The sequence below is a fragment of the Oryctolagus cuniculus genome, chromosome 21, assembly GCF_051225735.1.
Source record: "Oryctolagus cuniculus isolate XC-2025 breed Fujian yellow rabbit chromosome 21, ASM5122573v1, whole genome shotgun sequence".
Lineage (NCBI taxonomy): Eukaryota > Metazoa > Chordata > Mammalia > Lagomorpha > Leporidae > Oryctolagus > Oryctolagus cuniculus.
In genome coordinates this window covers 34,582,536-34,607,604 of record NC_142887.1, presented here as the reverse complement: position 1 = coordinate 34,607,604, position 25,069 = coordinate 34,582,536, and the positions used below count along the sequence as shown (strand labels likewise).

General features: G+C 47.7%; 1 long non-coding RNA gene across 2 annotated transcripts in view; it reads right to left on the bottom strand.

Moving 5' to 3' along the window:
• Positions 1–1,060: 1,060 nt before the first annotated feature.
• LOC103345644 (uncharacterized) overlaps positions 1,061–25,069 on the bottom strand; it is a 53,388-nt gene continuing 29,379 nt past the window's right edge. The window contains exons 2-6 of one of the 2 annotated variants that reach the window (XR_016227188.1): positions 12,366–12,511; positions 7,685–7,788; positions 7,260–7,370; positions 2,738–2,906; positions 1,061–2,597 (exon numbers count right to left, since the gene is read on the bottom strand). This is a non-coding gene — a long non-coding RNA (uncharacterized LOC103345644). The remainder of the gene's footprint in view (positions 2,598–2,737; positions 2,907–7,259; positions 7,371–7,684; positions 7,789–12,365; positions 12,512–25,069) is intronic. The other variant, XR_515480.5, reaches the window with a different exon arrangement.

Here is a 25,069-nt window from a genome sequence, read left to right as displayed (position 1 = left end):
ATATATGACAGCTGAGCGAGGGGATGCTGGCCGGAGTAGTCCTTACTGGCCTATCACTGTGTAGCCTTCCAGACCACACAGCTGAGGGAGGAGGTGCACGCCTGAGGTCATCCTGTGTGCTTGTTCTGTGGAGTAGCTGGGTTTAGGCGAGCTGGACTTCTCGCAGCCCTGCAATGGAACGTTTCTCTAACTGTTGGCTTGATATGCCCACTTTTCCAGGATGGGCCTGTCTCATCCAGGACCAAGGTGGATGCTAGGACCACCCCCTCAAATTTGCTTATCTGCTTAAGGTACCATCCCCTACCTCATAAAAGAGGCTGAGAATGGGATGAAGTTCTCTTTCCATCACAGCCCACACCTGGAGGTACTGCTCTTTTTTCTTTCATGGGCAACCCTCTGGCCCACTCATGATGGGTGTTTCCTCATTTGGGATGGCCCACACTCTCATGTGAATGTATGTTTTCTTCTTTTTTTCCCCCAAAAGACTATTATTTAAGGAATACAAACTTCATGCATTTCTTCTTCTTTTTTTTTTTTGACAGGCAGAGTTAGATAGAGAGACAGTTATAGAGAGAGAGAGAGAGAGAGAGAGAGAGAGAGAGAGAGTTATAGACAGTGAGAGAGAGACAGGGAGAAAGGTCTTCCTTCTGTTGGTTCATTCCCCTAATGGCCGCCACGGCCGGTGCTGTGCCAATCTGAAGCCAGGAGCTGGGTACCTCTTCCCGGTCTCCCATGCAGGTGCAGGGACCCAGGTACTTGGGCCATCCTCCACTGCCTTTCGAGGCCACAGCAGAGAGCTGGACTGGAAGAGGAGCAACTGAGACTAGTACCCCAACTGGGACTAGGACCCAGGGTGCCAGTGCTGCAGGTGGAGGATTAGCCAAGTGAGCCATGGTGCCAGCCATAAACTTCATGCATTTCATACAACTTTAGGATTATAGTGATTCTTCCCACCATACCTGCCCTCCCATCCACATTCCCACCCCTCTTCCTCCCTCCCCCATTCCCAGTCCCATTCTCCACTAAGATCATCCATTTTCAATTAACTTTATCCACAGAAGACCAATTCTGTACTAAGTAAAGAATTCAACAATTTGCATGAGAAAAAAAAAAAGCAACCTGTTCCTCAACAGTTGAGACAAAGGCTGTTCAAAGTCACTGCATCTGGAAGTTAATTTCACTTTCTGTTAGAAACATAATTAACTTTAAAGAAGCATGCAAGAATGACACACCTTTTGTAAGCTCTTAGACATAAGTATAACTTATGAGACATGAGAATATACTTCACTCAATACATTAAAAAAAGTAAGTCCTTGAGAACAAGTTTTATCATTAATCAAGGAAGCACCTAAGAAATGAAGCAATGGAGTTGGACACTTAAGCGTAACTAAAACTCATGAGACATAAGAATATCCTCCACTTAATACACTAAAATGAAAAAAAAATCCTTGAGAACAAGTTTTACTATTAACTCTCATAATGCAACTCTTTGATGACAGAGGTCCTGCATGGGAAATTAGTGCACAGTGACTCTTGTTAATTTAATAATTAACACTTATGTGTGATATCAGTGATCACCTGAGGCTCTTGACATGAGCTGCCTAGGCTATGGAAGCCTTTTGAATCCACAAACTCCATCAGTATTTAGACAAGGCCATAAGCAAAGTGGACGTTCTCTGCTCCCTTCAGAGAAAAGTATCTCGTTCTCTGATGATTTCTTTCCATTGAGGTCTTACAAAGAGAGGTCCTTCATGTAGGATATTCTTTGCCAGAGTCTTGGCTTTCCATGCCTAAAATGCTCTCATGGGCTTTTCAGCCAGACCAGAATGCCTTAAGGTCTGATTCTGAGGTCAGAGTGCTACTTTAAGCAATTGTTATTCTATGAGTCTGCAGTATGGACTGCTTCCCATGTTGGAGCAGTGAATGTATGTTTTCTAATTGTAAAATAAATCTTGTTCTCACTTGTGCTGTATGTATACACACACACAAACACACATATATATGGATGCTTTGAATTCTTATTTCTGTGTGTGTGAGGACTTCAAAAAGAAATTAAGAACTCAGGTCCACATCATCTGTGTCACACATAATATATTACATGTCAGTCATGAGAAGGACAGGCATACTCCTGGGTCACATTATATTACCATATCTGTGATGTCATAAGCCAGCCAGGAGGAGGGACACAGATCTCAATCTGACTGTGTCTGTGTATCCCATGATACAACATGGCAGCTGAGAGAGACTCAGACTGAATCACTCTTTCCAAGAGATCCACTAGGCTTGGGGGAGAGCTGTACTCCTGACTCAGTCTTGGTGGCACTTTCAGCTACTCGTTGTGAAGGTCCAATTGAGATGCCAGGCAAGCTGCTAAGGGGCTGCCTATGGTGCTCCAGGGGCTGGCACCTTGGCACATGGGGCGAGGAAGCTGGATGGGGAAGGGCTTGGAGACCGCAAGCTGTAGTGTAGGGTTCAGACAAGGGGAAGACAGGAATGGGGCAGATCACCCCTGGAGCTTGTTCTTCAGATGGTCCAGGAAGGCAGATCTTGCTGCGTTCTTTCCAGAGGGGGCCAGACTGCCAGTGACCCAGGGGAAGCTGCAGGAATGCAGTCTTTGTCAGGGTTGCAAACCGCAATGGGGGACGCCCTCCTGCACCTACTGTGCTGCATCCCAGACACTGCCTTAGCCCTTGCTCTAACAACCCTGTAGGCCAGGCCATTCCTTTAGGAAACTCACCTTTTCCATCTCCTTTTCTTGTTAGTAAAAACAGGCCACGTCTGGGCTCGCCTTCTCTGTGGGGCTGGTCTGCACCCTCCATGCCAAGCCTCGTTCTCCCAGGACTCAAGTTCCTCTGCTGGGAGCCTCAGCCTGGGGGGGGGGGCTTGCCCCATCAGAAAGAAGATGCCTGTATAGGTATAAAACAAGTATAATCCAAGCCACTTTATCATGTATTCTTTAATATTTATTTCTTTTGATATTAAAATGCATTAAACTAAAACAGTTTTTGGAGTCCCAGGTCCTGAGTCTGTGTCTTGACTTCTCTTTGTCTCTTTCTCATCTCTCAGTGTCTTTGTGACTCTGGCTCTCTCTGTGGCAGGGCAGCCCTTGTGCTGGGGGGCACAGACCCAGACAGATGCCTGCTCCTCTCCCAGTCATCCTTTGGAGCCTTGCACAGCTCAGGAAACCTTCTCACTGGGACCCCAAGCTGTCTTCCCTTGTCTCTTCCTGACTCCAAGACCCAGGTGTGTACTGGAGGACCGAGGCGCCAAGGGGCGTCCTCTGCTGGTGGGGAAGGCCCTGCCCTGGGGCTAGAGATGCTGTCTGGATGGGCCAAAGGGAAAGAGAAGCCCATTCCACGTGCGTACAGTGTGTGTGGGAGGTGCTGGTCATTTTAGCTCCTTCTTGCTGGTTACTGCCTTGTTTACATTTGTCTGTATACCTCAAGTGTCTGTGCATTGCCCTTCTAGGACACTGAGATCTAGGACAGACATGAATGAGAATGTTCTCAATTCACCATGTGTTTCCCCAGGGAATGGAAGCCATCACCAAAATAGGGATTGCCAAGAAGTTGCCTTACTTGGTGCCTGGAAACTGCTTCTCTGTAAGCACACGAGGAGTGCTGGAAAGCACTACAGAGATCTAAGGGAGACAGGAGTGGCAGCAGCTACCTTATCATGTGTTTCCCTACTGAATGGAGCCATTTACAGAACTAAGAACCCTGTCAGCCCCAGTGCCTTCTGTTAAAAGCTTGTCTGCACAGGGCCAGCGCTGCCAGGTGTTGCATCATCTGTGACAGCAACACCCCACACTGCACCGTCAGGTCAGGGTCTTGCCGCCCTGCTTCCAACCCAGCTTCCTGCTGATGCACCTGGGGAGGCAGCAGAAGATGGCCCCTCACTACCCATGTGGGAGACCTGGCTGCAGCTCCTGCCTCCTGGCTTTGCCTGGTCCAGCCCCAGCTCTGCGGCCACTTGGGGAATGAACCCGAGGATGAAAAGATCTCTGTTTTTCCCTCTGTCACTCTTTTTTTAACTTATTATTATTTTTTTATTTGACAGGTAGAGTTATAGACAGTGAGAGAGAGACAGAGAGAAATGTCTTCCTTCCGTTGGTTCACTCCCCCAGTGGCCGCTACGGCCAGTGCTACGCTGATCCGAAGCCAGGAGCTGGGTGCTTCCTCCCAGTCTCCCATGGGGTGCAGGACCCAAGCACGTGGGCCATCCTCCGCTGCTCTCCCGGGCCACAGCAGTCTCTCTGTCACTCTTAATAAATCTTTGTAAGACAGGAAACATTCATCTCTTCCTTGTTTCTTAGAGTCTACCACTTATCAAGGCTAGACAGGCAAAGTGCAGACAAACTCTTTAAGAGATGCTACCTGCGACACTCGCACCTCAGAGTTCCTGGGTTTCAGTCCAGGCTCCACGACAGACGTTGCCTTCCTGCTAATCTGCACCCCTGCCACCCACATGGAGACATGAACTGAACTCCTTGCTCCTGGCTTTGGCCTGGCCCAGTCCTACATTTCTGTGGTCATTTGGGGAGTGAACCAGATAGTGGATGGGAGAACTTGCTCTCTTTCTCTTTCATTCTGGCTTTAAAATAAATAAAAAATGAAAATTTAAAAAGAATTTGCAACCTTAAAGAAGGCAAGAAGCATGGAATAATAAAGAATATTTAGGGCAGGGGCTGGCGCTGTGGCACAGTGTGTTAATGCCTGGGTCTGAAGCGCTGGCATCCCATATGGGCGCTGGTTCAAGACCCGGCTGCTCCACTTCCAATTCAGCTCTCTGCTATGGCCTGGGAAAGCAGTAGAAGATGGCCAAGTCCTTGGGCCCCTACACCTGCACGGGAGACCTGGAAGAAGCTCCTGGCTTCAGATTGGCATAGCTCTGGCCATTGTGACCAAGTGGGGGAATGAACCAATGGATGGAAGACCTCTCTCTCTCTCTGCCTCTCCTCTCTCTGTGTAACTCTGACTTTCAAATAAATAAATCTTTTATTAGAAAGGGATATTTAGGGCAAATAGAAAACAAATGGCGGTAAGGTGACAGACTCAAACCTAATTACAATAATAATTACATTAACCATAAATGTACTAAAACAATCACCTGAATGATAAAAATTATCAGTAAACTTAAAAAAGCTATAGAAGACTTCAGGAAGTAAAGGAATCAGCATGAAAGCTCACGGACGGGAATGGAGAGCGCAGGGCTGAGGTCACTGAGCAGGAACAACCAGCACATGGCCTCTCACCACAAAAGTCCCCCATCTCTCACATACAGAGGCTCGGCTACAGCCGCAGGAACGGGCTGGGGATTGCACAGTAAAGGGCAGGCACACTAAGCTGCCCCTCGTCACCGTAGGCAGCCACTGCAGCAAAACGGTCACATGAGGTCAGGAAGGTGGGAACGAGGCCAGGTGAGGCAGACAAGGACACGTCCAGCAAAGCAAGTTATAAACAGGGCAGGGGGTGGTATTCTCAATGAGAGACGAGAAAACATGAACTAGGCGTCAGACCCTCATCTGGAAACCGTCACTCTGGGTGCAGGCGGAGATTGGACTGGAAGAGGAAGCTGCTGACTGCTGCAACTTAAGAACAGGGGGAGCTGGAACCCAGGTGGTGCTTCCTGGCAGGAGAGGCAGGTGTCAGATGGCAGCTCTTGGGGGTGGGACCTAAGGGTACAGGTAAGTGACTGAGGCTGGCTCAGACAGAGAGGGTCAAGGGTGAGTCCTGAGTCTGAGTTACGGCCTGGTGACAGCGCCCCTCACGGACACGGGCAGCACAGGAGTGTGAGGTCTGGACAAAGAGGAGAGGACAGCTCCTGAAGGCTCTAGTCTCTGGCTGAGGCTGGGACCTTCCCCATGTCTGTCAGATTGATGTACTTAAGGTGAGGGGAAAACCCTGGAGATGAATCCGAGTGCCGCCAGAAGCATCTGCTGGATATGCAGCCACTGGATGGAGGACAGGACCAAGCTGCAGGGAGCTGAAGCAGCCTCAGCACAACACGTGCAGAATCCAAAGACGTAGGGGCCACTAAGGCGGCAGGTGGCACAGGAACCCCGGCAGAGACCTGGTCTCCAAGAGAGGGTGGCCTGTGAGCCCAAGTGCGTCAAGGAAGACCAGATCTGCAATGCCCCTTAATAGCCACAATCAGACTTTGGGAGAGTGGTGGCAACATGGGCACAAGGTGGAAAGGAGGTCTCCAGTCCAGGAGCTGTGCGTGGAGGCAATGTGGGATCCAGATCAGAGGCTATGGCTTGCTGCTGATGTGAGGGAACTCACTGATTCATACTCACAGAGAGGGATCAAAGTACAGAAGGTGGCAGATGAAACCAAGGGGCAAGGCAGGGAAGGGTGGGAAGCAGACTACAAATAAGAGGAGGGGGCCCTTTGACTGTGGCAGAAGGGAAGGAGGGAATACCTGGTGTGGACGGTGTTAGGAATGTCAGTACAGGGCAGAGCTTCTGATATCTCAGAGCATCTGTGTGAACTCTTGGTCCGCTCTGAGCTCTTCATTTCTAAGATCTGCTAAGCCCAACATGAGGCCAAGTAACTCAGTCAACAGCAGAATCAGGATATGAAACCATCTAGCCCAAGAAACCAGCCTGTGGCATAAACACATCTCCATATTTCTCTCTTCCTGCCCCTGCTCCTGCCCTGGAGTCCACGCACACAACTGCCCACCTGAAATCCCTCCTTGGAGAATGGGCAGCTCAGTGGGCCCTATGCAAATCTCACCTCCTGATTCTCAACACCATCTATTGTGATGCCCTTTCTCCCTCCACAAAGCCACCCTGGAGTCCTTCCTGTCCATCAACTGCCACCTAAGCTTGTACCCAAGTTCCTGTGCCATGAACTCCACTACTCTAGACTTTGGTCACCCGTGGACTTAAAGGTCAGCTCTTTCACTTGCTTGGCCTCTGCCCAGCCGTCCTCCCATCTGGGGATGTCACCTCAACATTCTTGCATCTGCATGCTCTAGCTTGTTTCAATCCCCCCCCAAACTTCCCACTCCCTGATACCATCAGGGTGATTGTGGTGTGTTGTCAAAGCGGGGACTGCATTTTACCCACTACTGTACCTCCAGTGCCAATCACCTGGGCAAGCACACAGTAGGGACTCAATCAGTATTTACGCACAACAGTACTCATTTTTAAGAGAAGGACAGGGAGATAAGGGGAGGGGAGGACTTTGTTAAAGACTATGAGAAGACTGCCTGTGTTAGCCCCCAAATGCAGAATTAGATATCAACCTTACCAAGATGACAACTTCGGCCTGACTTAGGAACGCTTCTGTCAGGCAGAGCTGTTCAGACATTCAGGACTGTTGTGAGAGGCCACATTCCCTCTTCCTGTTGAGACGTTCAGGCTGAATGTAGGAAAACACTCAAGTCACGGACAGCATATTTGTCTACCCAGACAAGTTCTTGTGTCCAAACCCTAACCGTCAATGGGATGGTAGTGGGAGGAGGGTCTTTAGGGGTCATCAGACTTAGCTCAGGTCCTGAGGGTGGGGCCCTCATGATGGGATAATGCTCTCACAGAGGAGGAGACACAACCCAGGAGTGATGACCCAGATTAGGGCTTGCACCTGAACCCTAATCCTGGCACCGACCCTGGACTTTCTAGGCTCCAGGAGGCCAAACTACTAAGACAGTATGTCAGGGAGGCACAGGTGCTCACCTGGGCTCAAGAGAGCAGCGGGCAGAGCGTCGGCTCAGGTTCAGTTCCGCTGGAGACTTAGGGAATTGCCCACGTTCTCTTTGTTGTCTAACTGGTCCTGATGCCTACAGGAACAACACAGAGCACACAGCAGCACCCCACTCGTGACTCCCATCTCGCAGCCCCACCCACTCAGTCCAATAACGTCTTCTAGGAGTAGCATGGATATAGATCCTTTTCTCCATGGCCCGAGCCTGTCAAGTTTACATCATGTGAGGCAGACGTGGGAGAAACACGGGTGCTGACAGGGTAAGAGGCAGAAAGAATGGAAAGAGATGGGCTAGGTGAGCAGGCTCTGAACACTTTCAGCCTGACTGTGCAGGTGACAGCACGGGGGAGTATCGCAGTGTCTGGGGATAGACACGCCCTCCCCTCACCAGGAGATCACTGGAGGAAAACCTTCCCCAGGAGGCTCCCATCACCACCACGCAGACCCCTCCTATCTCACGTCCTGGTGCTGTCCATCAACCTCCCTCACCTCTGCCAGCGCCGGGTGCCCATTTCCAACGCTGATGGAAATGAGGACATCATAGGGCCCAGCTACCCCAGCTTCCTGCCTTCCCCTCACTCAAGCTCAGGTGCCCTGAGAGACAGTGTGCTCTGACTCTGGGAAGGGTAATCCCACAACTGCCTCATGAGCTTCCTGTGTGTTCTATTTCCAAGGTCTGTGCAACCAGGGTGAACCCTGCTACCTGCTGCTCAGGAGTGTGTACAGCAAGACCCCTGACCTCCTAACCAAGCCCAGACTCCTCCCCACCCGTATACCTTCTCCCCTAACCTCCGCGTACACTTCTCCTGTTCTTATTCCTCTCCTGTGCTCTCAATCTCTATCCTTTCTCTTGGAATTCCTGTGTCACCTGTGAGGGCTTTGAAGGGCCCAGCCTGCTCTCCCACCTGCACCCCTGCAGTTACACACCTGTTTTCTGTCTTCCAATACATGCTTTTTCTCACTTCTATAGACCAGGCTTGGGGTGGGAGAATAGATCGTGCTGCAAATTCCTTGTAAACAAGTATTTAAACTCTTTAGTATGCTCAGTGTGGATTGTAGTAAATGCCAGGGCTCTCAGGAGGCGGTGATTAAATTTACAAAAGGAATGCCATTAAATTGCCCCTTCAGGGTGCCATGCATATCCCATACAGAAAGAAATGACAACACCAGACAGAGATAGGAAAAATCTCGCTGTTTTCAAAGTGTGGAACCTGTTCCTGAGGCACAGGAGAGAATTCAGGGGTTGCCTGCGAGTGTCCATCTGTGGTGGGACTAGGGGAGGGCTCCGAGGCAGAGGCAGGGTGAGTGATTAATATTCCCTGCACCATGATCAGGGTCTAGAGCTCTGCACTGAACAAGGTGGAACTCTGAAAGCATCCAACACAGCAGCCAAAACGCTCTGGCTTACAAACACTGCTCTACTGGCTGCCCTGTGGAAGAGACCGGAGCGGAGAGCCTACGGATAATGACACAGGGTAGGGAAACAGTTACAACAGAGGGCACTGTGTGGACCTCGCTGGTGGGGAAAGGAACAGGAAGAAGCACGCTACTGGCGGGCAGGGGGCAGAGGTCAGCAGTGACCAGGACAGGCCCTGTGGAGAAGAGCAATGAATTGTTCAACACCAAGCGTCACTATCGCCAAGGCTGAGAAGCACAGGACCATGGAACAAGAGCGCAGAGGCAGGGCCTGCAGGTGGACATCTACCAAGACCAAGGGTCAGCCCTGCCTCTGGGGACGTGGTAAGGGGGGAAGAACCAATCTCAGAGATCAGAGGCCTGACCCATGTGCGAATCCGCCATATGAAGCTTGGACAGACTCACCCCACCCGAGGGACAGCGCTTTTGTTTTTACTTGCCAATGAATGAATACAGACATGAAGAAATACCTCTAATGTTAGTCTTCCTAGAGAATCTTCCATCTGAAGATGAAAGAATGAGAGAACCTCCTGCTCTCCAGGTAGTCACAGGTCACACGAGAGGCTCAGTCACTGTGCTTTCAGGATGGCTTTTGTGACCATAAAATTCCAAGTGCCCAATGAAACAACAGAAGGGCTCAAAACAGAAAAGTTCAGGAAATGTATCACATGCCCATATGAAGAAGTGAGATCTGAGCTGGTGGAGCCTTAAAGAAGCATAAGAGAAACATGAACTGACCATGGAAAACTAGGCTTTTACCAGACCAATTCCTGGACAAAGATGTCACAGTGGACAATGGACTACTCAAATGTAAATGAACATGCAATTTGAAAGAAGTGACAGATATGTAAAACAAATCACAAGGGATGTCATCAAATTGAACCTTTCAAGACTAAATGGAATTAAGGTCACAAAGCTTATCATTCCAATAATGAAAGAACATTTAGCAGTAAAACTAAACTCTCTCCACACCCAAGGTGAGAAAACACAGTGTGCTGACAACACCTGATGTGGAGAGTCACAGAGGGCCACACAAGTGCCAACAATCACAGTAACCATGTAACCACGACATCTAATCTGTGGTGGGTCCAGGAAAACACAACTGGAAGGGAAATATTTTGGCCTGCTTCCATTTTTTTACCAGGTCACAGAGTGGGGGCATCAAAGGGACAATGGAAAAATTCCCAAGAGTTCACAGCAAGAAAACAAACCCGTGGTGAAGACCATGGCGTGGACCACGCATCTCCCTCATGCATGGGAAACACTCTGCACGAGACCTCAGGAGCACCAGTGTCTGGCTGGCTGTGACACCCACATGTGAACAGGCTGCACTGAAGGCAGACAGACTGGGGCACTCCTGCTTTCCGTTTCCCCAATTCCTGCTGTGAGGCTGCTCTCCTCAGCCCCGTGCCCTCGGCTCCATCCTGGCCTCTGGTCAGTCTCAGCCAAGCTGAGGGGCAAACTCTGTTATCTCAAGCTCGGGACTGACAGAGTTATGGGAAGTCCAGGCCTTGTGAACAGGGCCAAACAGAATGAGGACGACAGGGCTGAGGACAGATGAAGAAGTTTCTCAGAAACTGCACCTTACTCTGAGAGGGTGTCCTGAGGTTTTTCGGGGTGCAAGGGAGAGACTGGGCCGCGGAGGATGTGACTACCAGCAAACCCGGAGCAGACAGCACGACGCTGGTGAAGGGCAGCTTCTCCATCTCGGGCATCAGTGGCGCGTGAACAGCTTGCTGATGGCTGCACTGCACCACGGGGAGGGCAGAACAGGGTATTCTGGACAACCAAGCAGCTCTAAAACTTTACTGCACGGCAACAGAGAGGAGGCAAGGGCCGTGTTAAGAGATGCCAGTACTCATTACCAGGAGGAGGCTCACTTGGGGGAGACACAGGACCTATGCATATTGTGCCTTTGGCACACGGCCCCTTTGCATTCTGTTACAATCAATGCAATCCTCCGTGCTTGCTGACCAGGGAGGGAGAGACAACCTGGAACTGCAGGTGACTTTCCCAAGCCCAGTTTCAGGAACTCCCCGGCAAGTACTACTTATCTGTTGAACTGAACAGACGCTCTAATTAGTCACAAGCGCAGAAGTAGCTTTTGCTAACCAGCTGTGAAAAGGAAAGAAAGAAGGATTCAGTATGGTTCCAGCATTACAGACCATTCTTCTCTTTGCTGTTTGGATTACTTTTCCCCTGAGACACCATGGCCTGGTGGGTGCGTCCCCGCCCCCCTGCACTGAAGGGGAGGGGCACAAACATGTCATATCAGACAAAGGATGATACATTAATGAGGGGCCCTGCTGTCGGCTATAAAAGCCAGAGCTGGGGGGCCTAGCTTCTTTACTGCTTCTACTTCAGAGCAGTAACACTCATCCAGGATGACCAGAAAGCTTCCTCCCATTGGCCTAGGCCAACGACAGCCTCCACCACCTCCTGTGCCTTTTCCCCAGCCTCAGCCTCCTTTGAAGCTCGCCCTGAAGCCTCACCCACCGCCCACGCCTCTCTGCCGTCAACCTCGTCCGGCCCGCCTGCCTCCGCTTGCTCCTTCCGTTGACAGCCTCACAACGACTCTTGGGGCACAGCCGCCTTGCACCTTTCTCCGCCCCAGCCATCTCCCTCCCATAAATAGAGAGGGCTCTTCTCGCATCCCTGCCAACTGTACCTACAAACCCTGCAAAGCCGATCCTTGCCGAGCACCCAGGCCAACCACTCCTTGCTGCACTTTCTACCCTCTTCATCCCTATCCGCCCGCCGCCAGGGGCTCCACTCCCTTCTAAGCCCCCTTTCCCGCTGCCTGCCAACAAGCCTGCCATCCTCACCCACACCTGAGGATTCTCCAGGTCTCCCCCTGGAGAGATGGCAGCCTCTCAGCGACACAGCTCAGGGACCATTGTGAACATTCTCTGAGTCCCGGGAGCCAGGCCTAGTGAGTATGGAGGGATCGGGAAGGCAGGAGGACAGCAACCTTTCATCCCCAAGGGTCACTCTGCTCAGCTCCAGGATGCCTCTCCCACCATCAGATCCTAGTGGTCTTACTCCCCTGTTTTGCTCCAGCCCCACCTTGGGATCCCTCCTCTGTGCTAAGAGGGGCTTACCACAATGTCGCTTTCCCCACAGGTCATCGGCTGGCTCGCCTGCATGAGATGCGCATCTGTGGTTTTGTTTTATGTTGGTGTGTACCAAAAATTGCAGCACTGGAGCAGATAAGGGAGAATGAGGGGCAAGCATCACCTCTGTACCGAGCAGGTAAGTCCCGTTGGTCCGTTCCGGTTTTAACGAGTGTGTCAAAGGTTGAACCCAGCCATATTCACGTTTTAGGAGATGGCTGGCCAGATGACATTCTGTTACCTCCTCTGTCTTCCACAGGACATTGGTAACTGGAGAGAAACAGCATGAAAAACTGCCGATTTAAGGGAGCTAAATGCACCATGGCAAGGAGGTACTGCAGAGGGCATATGCATCACTGGATGCAGATGGCTTGGGACGCTGCTGCTTGGAGCCAGCAGCAGAGCTGGGACGTGGCAGGTGCAGAAAGGACACGTGAGACGCATGAACTGACATTTGCCCCCGCATCTGGGACCCCTCCACATACCCTATCATATTCATTTACTATAAACACCGCTGAACAGGAACGTCAGCCTCACTTGTGATTTTGTTTGTGAAGTAACTATATTCTGTAGGAAATTTCATGTTTGCTTTTGTTAGGTTCTAGTTTAAGAGAAAAAGTCATCCCAGGCCTTTACTACTCTCTGAGGCCTGGAAGCTTGGCAATACCATGGCTGGGGTGCTCACCCGTGGCCTCGCTGTCCCCTACCCAGCTGAACATGCCAAGGTCCTGATAAGCCCCTAGATGCCACCACTGGCTGACTTCCACCTGAGGGCCTCGGAGCCCCAGATTCCAGCCCATTACTGCTTGTCTCTCACAGGATACTGGTACCTCTGGGGAGACACTGTGTATGAGCAGCTGCACACTTAGTCACATCACATCCGACACTGCAGTGGCCTCACAGCTCTGAGCCGAAGTTTCAATCCGACTGCAGGACAGGGCCCTCTAGGTCTGGCTCCGGTTCACACCCAGCTCTATCGCACGTTCCCTTTCCCCAGCGTGTGCCTTGAAGAGACATTTCTGTACATACTCTGTGCCAGGCACTGCTTTCCCTGCAGCTATTCCTAAATAAATGGGTTTCCTCAACACAACACGGCCCTGCTTCACTGCAGACGTGGCTGCATGGAGAGACGACTGTATCTCCGCTCTGCTGATAACTAACCATGAACTCCCAAGTACTGTCTTCAGGACACAAAGTCCAATTCTGTTTAATACGGCCCATATCAAAGCATTTTCCAACAGTTCCTGCAGGCAATGTACTGGACAGTGCCTCTCTGGACTGGCGGTTCCTGGAAGCCCTCACTCAACTTTCTTCCCTGGAGTCCAGCACAACACCTGGCATGGAGATACTCAGTAATGGCTAAACCAGTACTTGACCTAAGAGGGTCAAGAGCTTACAGACAGCGTTTGAATGTCAACTGAGATACAGTTTTTCTCAAGCTTACACAGGTGCCAGAAAGCAAACATGTTGCCACAAACACCTGGAAGCAAGGTGCAGATGCTGAGTCAGGGGCTTGAGTGTTGCACTGACACAGAGCTTAGAGGGGCAGGAAGTTCACTCAGGGCAGTGTGGTATTACCGAAGTATCATGGTCCTTTGTGTTCATAGGAAAACTGTGCTCACACTAAAAGGATCACAGGAAATTGGCACACACAACCATAGTGCCAAGTCACTAACTCTGAATCCATTAAACCGGTTCCCAATGGCCTCCCCATGGACTTCATTCATTCATCAAACATTGAGATGTTTGCTATTATGACCACAGGTTCTCAAGTCATAAACTGAGTTCAAATCTTAATTCAGCCACTCTTTGGCTTTGTGACTTCTGGCCAGTTTTTGAATTTTCACGAGTCTATTTCTTAAGAGTCATTTTCATGAATTAACAAGGCAAGTACTTGGAACTGCATATGGTCAGAGTAAACATTATTCTAATTGTTCCCCACGATAGCCTCCGTTCCTACCAACAAGTCAGCCATCTCCACCCACACCTCAGGACTGCAGGTCTCAACCTGCACGGATGCCTGCCTCCTCCAGGTACAGCTCAGGGACGGCTGTGAGGTAAAAGGACTCTGCCTGGTGGGTTTCCGGGAGGCAAGATGATGGCAAACTCGGCCTGAAGTGCCACTGCTTCATCCAGGACACCTCTCCTGAACAGGCCCCTGGTTATTTTATGCCTGTCTGTGTCTGCTCATCCTGTGTCCTCTTCTGAGGACAGAGGAGCCTAGCATGATGTCCTCTCCCCCTGCTGAGCAGCCTGCCTGTAGGAACCTCCACGTCTGGAACTGGTGTGTACCAGCACAGTGCTGAGCTGACCGGGGAGACGAGAACGAGGAGGGACGGCATCTCCTGTGTTTCTGGCAGGGTGAGTCACGTTGGGTTAAAGGAATCCAAGAAAGGATGAGTCCTGAGAGCTTCAGAACAACACTCAAGGCTCCCTTTCTTTCTTCCTCCTTCCCCTCCTTTTCTGTCTCACCCTGTTCTTCCCACTGTACTGGACAGTCAGTCTCTGAGGTGCAACTCTGTTTCCCAGTGACCAGGACAACATGTGGCATGTGCCAGAGATTCTCCAAGTGCTAAGTGCCCGCCTGGCCTATGGTGGGAGGCAGTTTTGTGCTAATGTATCCCAGGAGGGGCTTTTCTCTAGTTCACAAAAACGTCAGAACGTTCCATGTGCTAGGAGCACTGTGGGGAGGAGACTGCAGGTGGCATTCCCAGGTTGCAGGAGCCCATTGACATACAGACCAGAGAGACCTCACAGAGAGGCTGACTGGCTGGAGAGCCCTCTCAGTCTTGGGACACTTGGTCAAAAGCCAAGAATGACCAAGCACATATCTGTTCCTGGCATGCCAGCGACTGGTATCAAGTCTGATATACTTCTTGTTCTCAAGTAGTTGAGATGTCAACAGATACATGTGTGTGTGTGAGCCTCAACAAGGAACTGATCCTAGGCATCTGCTTTGAAGTGGGAGAGGCTTCTGACACATCCATAATACTCGCAGGAGACGGCTGGCCAGCGAGACCCTGTCATCAGTCCCTTACCTCTGCGACCCACAGGATGCTGAGTGCTTTCCCACTGATGCCCGCAGTCACAAGCTGGGCATGTGATTAGGACCTGCAGATGAGATGAACCACAGGTAGGCCTGTGCTACAGACACACTGGTGCCTGTAGACACCTGGGGGGTGGCATGCAGAGATACCTGGAGATGGCCTGGGATGCTGCTACCTGGAGCCAGCAGAAGGTCTGTAGCACAGATAGCTGCAAGAAGTCAGCATCCACGTGACTTCAGGTCTGGAGGCCCTTATTCAGCTTTGCTCCCTGGTATCCAGTAGGACACGTGGCATGGACCAGATACTCAGAGGTCAATGGGTACCTGGCGTAAGGTGGGCCACTAGAGAGGACCAAGGTGAGTGCTTGATTATCAATGGTGCTGCTTTTCTCAAGTTCACACAGATGCCCATGTCCCGGCACAATAACCTGCAAAGACATTCAAGTCCAAGGTCTTGTGCATCCTATTGATATAAGGACATAGACACCTTGCAGCATGCCTCGGACTTTTCCTGCTTCCTTCTTGAACTCTCACTAATCAGGCTTAAAAGACTCCACCATACTCCACCATTAATACCAATGTCTTAACTGTCAAGCCAACAAACATGCTCCTAACGGTCTTTTTACCATTCATTCCTTCATTCATTCAACACAAACGTAGATGCTTTATGTCTTGAGCGCAGGTTCAGGAGTCATAAACTGAGTTCTAATTCCAGTGCTGCCATTCACCATCTTCTTGACTTTCGGTAGACTTTTTAATTTCACTCACGTTACTTCTTGGAGTTGCTATAAGGATTAATGTAGCAAGTGCTTAGAACAGTGCCCAGTGCTTGGTGCTCAGTAAATGCTAGTGATTCTCCTTATCCCCGTGATAGCCACTAAGATGGGGCTGGACGGGGGGATCTCACGGCAGAGTGAGGGAAGACGAGTAAGTACACGTGTGAGGAGACAGACAGGAAAGAAGGGAGTAAGACAGAGTGGCAGCAGCAAAGGAAAAAAGGTGCTTAAGCTGAGGCTAGAGTTCTGGGAAGGCTTCTTCTTTCAAAAAATTTTTTAATTCGAAAGTCAGAGTTAGAGAGGAGGAACGACAGAGAAGGAGATATATTCCTTCCACTGGTTCCCACCCTAGATGGCTGCAATGGCCAGCACTGGGCCAGGCCAAAATCAGGAGCTTCATCTGGCTCAGGCGGCAGGGGCCTAAGCACTTGGGTTATCTTCTACTGCTCTCCCAGGCCATTAGCAGGGAGTTGAATCAGAAGTGGAGCAGCCAGGCCACAAACTGACACCCATATGGGATGGCAGTGTTGCAGGTGGCAGCCTTACCCATTATGCCAGAACACTGGTACTGAATTCTTTGTTTTTTTAATAGGATTGAAAACCACACATAAATCTGTCTTGTTTAAACCTTACTCGATGCACGTACCCACCCTGTAACAAAAATATGAAATCTATAGTTAAACTCAGCTTGTGAAATGGCCAACTCAGCCGTCTCCAGGTTTAACGCCTCCCTGTGACTTGCTGGGTAAACGCTAACTGTGCTTCTCTAACAAGATTGATTATTTCAGTCAATAGCTCCATCTCCCAATAAAACAGCAAACACTAGATTGGCCATGAGGCATCTTCCACCCCACAGATGAATGTAGCACAAGCCCTTGTTCATTGTTCCTGTGTTCAAAATGAAGGATACTCATATGGATCTCGCAGCTTCACGTGTACAATCTCCCAGGAGGTGTGCATCCCAGGGATGGAGGCACTGTGGCTTTTGAGCCACACCCTGGGTCCCGTCATGAAGACCCTGGCACAGGCCCTCCCACCACTCGAGTGGCAGCCCCCAGTAGAGCTCAGACCCCCTGGCTGAGACTGCATTCACCCAGGAGAATCCCACATCTGGGGGTCACGCCCATGCAGGAAGCTTTCCCTTCCACTGAGCCCCTCTCCCTCCCTCAGCTGCTGCCATGATGATACGCTGAGTATTCACAGCCTGTCCTCAGTAACTGAGACAGCGCTCACCCTGGACTAAGAGCAGCTTGCATGAAGCAACTTTCTAACTTAATATTTGTTATTTTTGAGAACATATTTTTAATTTACATTATAATCAAAGGCTTAATGGCTTCACTAAATAAAGAGTTCAACAGTAAAAAAAAAAAAAGACCACAGCCCCCAGGAAAATAGGCAAGCATTATAAATAATAATCACACAAAAAGATGTTCAGTTTCATTCATATAAAATTTAAAATACTCACAAAATATGAATATATAATTCCTACCAGTTTGCTGAAAAGTGATCGCTGTTAAATATAAGAGTGGGAATAAGAGAGGGAAGAGATGTGCAATTCGGGACATGCTCAAGCTGATTTACCTCAAACGGTAGACTTAGAAACATACCAGGGGATTCCAATTCAATCCCATCAAGGTGGCATGTACCAATGCCATCTCACTAGTCCCAGTGATCAATTTCTGTTCACAATTGATCATAATGATAGGACTAAGAGTCAAAGGGATCACATAAACAATAATAGTGTCTGCAAATACTAGCTGATAGAATCAAAAAGGGAGAGAATGATCCAACATGGGAAGCGGCATACACAGCAGACTCATAGAATGGCGGATGTCCTAAACAGCACTCTGGCCTCAGAATCAGCCCTTAAGGCATGCAGATCCGGCTGAAAAGCCCATGAGAGTATTTCAGGCATGGAAAGCCAAGACACTCTGGGGAAAAAAAAAACTAAATGAAAGATTTCCACAAGAGAGATCCCAGTGGAAAGAACGGGTCATCAAAGAAGGAGGTACCTTTCTCTGAAGGGAGGAGAGAACTTCCACTTTGAACATGGCCTTGTCTAAATATGATCAGTGTCGGTGAACTCAGGGGGCTTCCATAGCCTTGGCAGCTCATGACAAGAGCCTAGGGTGATTACTGATGCCATAAACAAGAGTGTCAATTTGTTAAGTCAACAACAGGAGTCACTGTGCACTTACTCCTCATGTAGGATCTCTGTCCTTAGTGTGCTGTACATTGAGATTTAATGCTATAACTAGTACTCAAACAGTATTTTTCACTTTATGTTTCTGTGTGGGAGCAAACTGTTGAAATCTTTACTTAATGTATGCTAAACTGATCTTCTGTATATAAAGAGAATCGAAAATGAATCTTGATGTGAATGGAAGGGGAGAGGGAGTGGGAAAGGGGAGGGTTGCGGGTGGGAGGGACGTTATGGGGGGGGGAAGCCATTGTAATCCATAAGCTGTACTTTGGAAATTTATATTCATTAAATAAAAGTAAAAAAAAATTCCTATCAGTCTGCTTGACAAAGAATTAAAACAAAATTTGACAAAACATTGTATTTATAACAAAACTGGAATGTTTGTGTGCATGAAGTAAGTTTAAAAAGTAACCCATTTTGCTATAAGATGTATTCTCCATGCCTTCACTATACTTGTATTTTACTCTGCATTTTGGTTTCCATCTGAGAACCAGGAGACCAATATGAACACCAAACTTTCTCGACCTCTCTTTTAAAAATCTTATCTGTCAACCTTAGCTAAATACAGAGCATCTCCCCGTCCTCCTCTTCCCTGTAATCAATGATGCTATCTACAGAGGCTTTTCCTTCAGATACAGGATAGTTGTTTGACAAAGGGCTACAGAGAACCTCTCTTTGTAAGTATCTTTCTGATTGCTAGATTCCAGTGAAATTTTTTGGTAAAGTGAATAGACATAAATAATACTTTAAACCTTTGGAAATAAAAAACAAAGTTACAGACTCTAGGCTTTGTGTCTGAAGCTACTTAAGCCCAGAAGGAGAAAGGTGCACACAGTGGCTCCTCCTGACTTGGTCTCGGCCAGTGGTCTGCGCTCCCTTCAGAGGATCAAGGCCCAACGCCTGCGGCTCCTCTGATACGGCTCCTACCTTCCCCTCCCTGTGGGGCTCTTCTCACTGAATCACCAGGTCCTGCTGCCTACTTTCCTCCCCTCTCTCTTCTCCCCCATCCACCATTTCTCCCTCACCTGCCCCCTGCCCCGTCTGGTCTTCCTTGAGTTCTCAATTCCCACCCCAGTGATGCACAGCAGTCTGCCGGCCTTTCTGTCAGGCATGTGACGCCTGTCCTCTCAGGGCTCATTCTCCAAAGGGAATGACATGGACATGCTGGTGGGAAAGGCCCCACAGCAGAAGCCCACCTTACAACTTCCTCTGCCTATGCTTGGTTTGCTACTGGGGCTGTGAAAAGTAACCACTTTGTGTTAGTTTGCCATTACTTTATAACAAGCTATGCCCAGCGGTAGTCTGAATAAATCACAATCTCGAAGCATGCTTTAGGTCATCACATGTTCAAGGGTTGGCTGAGGCTGGCTGATCTAAGCTGGATAACAGGAAGGCTCAGTGAGACACCCCCCCCCCCCCACATCTGCAGGTCAGCTGGGAGAGGCTCATGTCACTGGACTCACTCAGGGCATCTTGGCCCCACACAGATGTCACTCTCCTCAGACCAGCAGCCCCGCCACAGCCAGTCTTTCTCAGGCGGATGTGGCCTCTGCTTCTCATTCACACTCTGAGGCAGGATGGACACATGTTTGGATTCCTCAGTGTCCTTCAAAGAGGGCTTCTCGGAGCTCAGTGTCATACTTTAGGACAGCACTTGTCACTTAGAGGCATATTTGTTGTTGTCTCCTAAGGCCTGCATTAGGAGAGAGCTGGAATCAGAAGCTGGGGCCAGGAGTTGAGCCCAGACATGCCAGTGTGGGACCTAGGCATATCAATGGCATCTTAATCACTAAGCCAAATGCCTGCCCTGTTCCTGTCACCCTTTGTACCTGGAGGGATGGTCAGATCCAAGGCCCCCTGGGCCTACAACCATGACTCTGGATATCAGGAAGGGAATCATTAGTATTGCTGTGACACTAGGGGAAACTTCACAGTGGAGCTGCTGTCTTCGGGGCTGGATCTGTTTGGGGTAAGTAGGATTTCACACACAGCATGAACACTGAGGCAGAGATGAAAAAGCACATCGTAACATTAGCAGGAAAAAGCAAGAGAGCAATAACGTGTACTCATGTGGCTCTCTTATCAGCAAGGATGTTCAACAGGAGTAATGTCCTGTTGGTGAGGTGGTGGACAGAGTCATTCTGCAGAACTACCAGCAAGTATGTGAGTCTGCATAATCCATGAGTATCCATTTATTATAACAGTTTCTACATCTCACAAGTCCCATTCCTCTTCTAGTCATCAATGATAGATTCTTCTACAACGAGGAGAGATATACATCAGAAATCTACCTCTGTTGCAAGGTTTCTAAAAGAAAAGGAAATGGGGACAATCCAAGGGGAGTAGATAAAACACAGCATAATGAGTTCTATGCAGCTGTGAAAAATCACAAAATACTCATAAGAATACGGCATAATACAACTGTGATCTACCTCATGATAAAACACTGATGCGTAAGTGTGTCTATGTGCATGCACACACAGCAAATGTCTTCTACTGTAGACATCTGAAATGGAGAAGGGGGCTGGTGTTGTGGCACAGCAGGATAAACCTCCACTTGCAACACGGGCATCCCACGAGCACTGGTTCACGTCCTGGCTACTCCACTTCCCATCCAGCTCCCTGCTAATGTGCCTGGGAAAGCAGCAGGCACTTGGGCCCCTCCGCCCATGGGGGACAACCTGGAAGAAGTTCCGCTCCTGGCTTTGGCCTGGCCCAGTCCTGGCCATTGTGGCCATTTGGGGAGTGAACCAGTGCACGGAAGATCTCTGTCTCTCCTCCTCTCTCTGTTAACTCTGCCTCCCCCCCCCCCAAAAAGAAATAAAATAAAAAAAAACAAATCTAAAAAAGTGAAGGGGCTGGAGCTATGATGCAGAGGGCTAAAGCCCTGGTCTGCAGCACCAGCATCCCATGTGGGCTCCAGTTTGAGTTCTGGCTGTTTCAGTTCCAATCAAGCTCCCTGCTAATGCACCTGGGAAAACAGCTGAGGAAGGCCCAAGTCCTTGGGCTCCTGCACCCGCGTGGGAGACCTGGAAGAAGCTCCTGGCTCCTGGCTTCAGATCAGCCCAGCTCCAGCCATTAAGGCCATCTGGGGAGTCAATCAGCAGATGGAAGATCCCTCTCGGTTTTTCAAATAAATAAAATAAATCCTTATTTAAAAAAGTGGAGAAAAAGAACTATCCCTGAGGGACACTACCAAAAATAAAACATTTTAACATTAAATGATGCTTTTATAATAATAGCTTGCATTTTCTTCAAGTCCTTGAATATATTTTTATAAGAATGTGGTATTTTAAAAATGCTCATTTGAGAAATCACATGAGAACACATTACACTATACACTCTGTTTCCAAAAATAAAAATGATTCTGTGAAGTACAGAAGATAAAGCCAATGGTGGAATCTCTAATAGTTTGACTTTATTACCAACATGCAGAACATTTCTGTATTTGTACTTTCATCACTCATAATCTTAGAAGCAATACTTATTTCTGCATGTCGTTAGGGAGTTGCCAACAGATTATGTGTGGGTAGGGAAATCTCAGAAATGATTAAGACACATCACTAGGATTCATAACTAAATATTCGTGGTGAATATTAGAAGTTGAACCAAAAGCATTAGGAAATAAATCCCAGCGCTCAAAACATATTTATCTAAATGTTAACATTTTGTATGCATTGGCACAAAAATAATTGTTGTCTTTATCATTTAAATAGAAAATTATATCAATGGTAGGGCCAGTGAGGCCATTTACATAGCATCTGTTCATGTCTCAGGAATTCACTGAGGTGTGAACTTTCAAAATGGACTGATATCCATCAATAACTTCAGAGAAAGTCGTGGAGAATACAACAGACCTGACCCTACAGGAAAAGAGAAACCTGAGGATGAAAGATTTCAGGCAGGAATCCAAAGCACCTGATCTGAGTTACAACAACAATTCAAGGCGCCCCACAAGGTGCAATCTCACAAAGTCCATGCATTTAGTACATGAAATGCCGTTAACCGAGAAGTTTAACAGCTTTGCATGTCAACATGTAATCCAACAACAAGATCTAGTAAAACAAATCTGTACAAAAAAATCATAGGTCAAATAGGAGCTCAATTAAAGTAAGGTCTGACTTTGAACATACCGATGTATTATCAATTTTAAAGCCCATTTATACGATTTACTTAGAATGACACTGGCTGTGTCCAACCGCATGTCTTGGATTCATGGGAAAATAAAGTTACATCATCATAAAAGCCTAAATGCTATTATTTACTTGTTTCTTGAATAAACGCACAAAGGATGGAAACGTTAGTTATATTTGCAGAAACATACAAATACAATTTAAGACAATGATAGGAGCTGACAGAGGGTGGAAGAGCGCCTAGAAGGGATACGTGGAGTACCATGTGCTGGTGGAGTGCATGAATAGTTCACGCATTTTACTGAAACAGAAGAGATCCCAAAAGAGAGCTTAGGTGTCTACAGAATCACAAAAGTAGCTGCTAGATGAACTGAATACGATAATCACAGAGTTATAATGTCTGCCATGAGGGAGCCCAGGGTAGAGGAAGTGAGCAAACACCTCCACTTTCACAGAATTCTAAATTCAGAGGTAGAGGGTTTGCTCATATTTGGATTTTTGAGTAACTCAGAAAAATTAAAAACAGAAATCATTAGATATGTGTAGTATATATTCCACAGAGTGGGTATAATACCCTTTTCTTTATGATCTATACTGCTATGCTGCTTCATTTCTAAAACCACACAATAGGTACCTAACATTACTGGTACTATTTCTCCACCACCAGTGCACAGGGTGGTCTCCGGTCAGCTGATCACCTGGGCTGGGCTCTGCAGCAAAGCTCAGAGGAGCAAATTAACTCAGATGCAAAAGAGGAATGACAGGAAGAAGCTGATTCTGGTGTGGAGAGGGGGACGAGGTGGACAAGCAGGAACTCTCCTCCTCTGTCTCTCTCTCTGCCTGTTATCGTCTTGTCTGTGTCTCAAAGTTTCCCTGTCAGCCAATTCCATGGCTCTGTGTTTACATAATAGTTTCCAAACCACTGACAAGGTTTAGCACCTGAGGATGTTAGTTTTGAGCTGCAGACTAACTCCTCTGTTTTAGTTTCTGTTCTTCAAACAGAAGAAAGGGTCAATGTCTTTTACTCCTTGGGACTGATGATATCAGCATGGCCGATACCGAAATTGTCTCTCGGTCTTAATCCTTATCTGATTTATGATGTCAACAAAGCTCGCGTAGTTAATCGGAGCATAACCCTTGTATTCGTCAGTTTTTCATTGTTTAACCTATAATACCTGAGATGAGCTAACTTATAAATGAAAAGAGCTAATGAAGCCTGCAGTTTTGGTGGGTCACAGTTCAGGGTCAGGCAGTGCTGCTGGTTCAGGCATCTGATGAGGGTGGTGGAAAATGTGTGGAGGATCACTTGGTTAGCAGGAAACAGGGACAGGACTAGCCCCACTGCAGCTCATGTAACTAACCCTCCGGTGGGAACTACCTTCCCACAGCAAGTTCCCGCTGCCTTAAATACCACCTCCTGGAAGCCATAACCAGACCAATTAACTACTAACATAGACTCTGGGGATCAGCCTTTGGTGAACAAACTACTACCCAAACCACAACACCTCTCTTAATCTATTTATTGAAATATTTTAAATAATGCTAGAACGGAAGCTCACTGACATTTTAGTATTTGGCTAGTGGCACTATTAGGGACGCACACGCACACGCACATGTGTGTCTACGGGAGAGACAAAGCCACTTCTGAGCTACTGATTACATTTGTGTATCAGCTACTGAAAACTTAACATTTCCATTTTCTCCTGAATCACTTTTAGAAAGTTCTGTTTTTCTAGGTTCTGTCCATTTCCACACATCTTCAATATATTGCATCAATGTGTTCACAGTATCTACTTTTTGTCTCTGCTACTCTTGTGGCTATTTCTATCAACTTAGAGTATACAATTGAGACTTCTCTTTGCTCTTGATAAAGCTCATTAAAAACTTGCCTGTTATGCTTTCCTCAAAAAACAAACTTTGGACAGTATATTTCCCTATTATTCTCATTGTGCATTTTGTTAATTTGTTATCTCACTTATTTTACTCCATTTACCTTACATTCATCTTATTCTAACAATGTAAGTTGAGCATTCACTAATTATCAGGTTTGCTATTTTTCTTGAATTTTAATTGACTCAAACTAATTGTATATATTTATGGCATCTGATGTGATGTTTTCAAACACTGTCAATAAGGCTATCCATTTCTCTCAAAATGAGTGCTACCATGTCTCAATTTATTTTTTCAACAATATTTATTATTTACCACTACTACTGTTTAATTTCCAACATGATTTTTGTAAACATTTGAGTTGAGAAATGTTCGAAATTTTCTATGCTGCAACAAACAGCTTTGTGCATCAGTCTTCTCACATTTGCCAGTCTGTCTGTTGGAGAGGTTTTTGGGGGCAGGACTGTTAGGCCCGATCATTAATGCCTATCAATTTTAATAGATATTATCAAATCCCTTGTGCATGTGTTGACAAGATTCCCTAGCAACAATTTGTGCAAAAGCACACTAATATGGGCTAGACGGGAAATCTGAAATTTTCATTAAAAATAATTGTACATATTTATGGGCTGCAGTGTGACATTTCAATACACATGTACTGATACACTCAGGGTCACCAATATTTCCTTTCTTTTGTCTTTGCTTTATGATTGGAGGCTTGAAGCTCCTTTCTTTCATTTGTTCATAAAATATATACTAGGTTACTTTGAAATTGTGCTT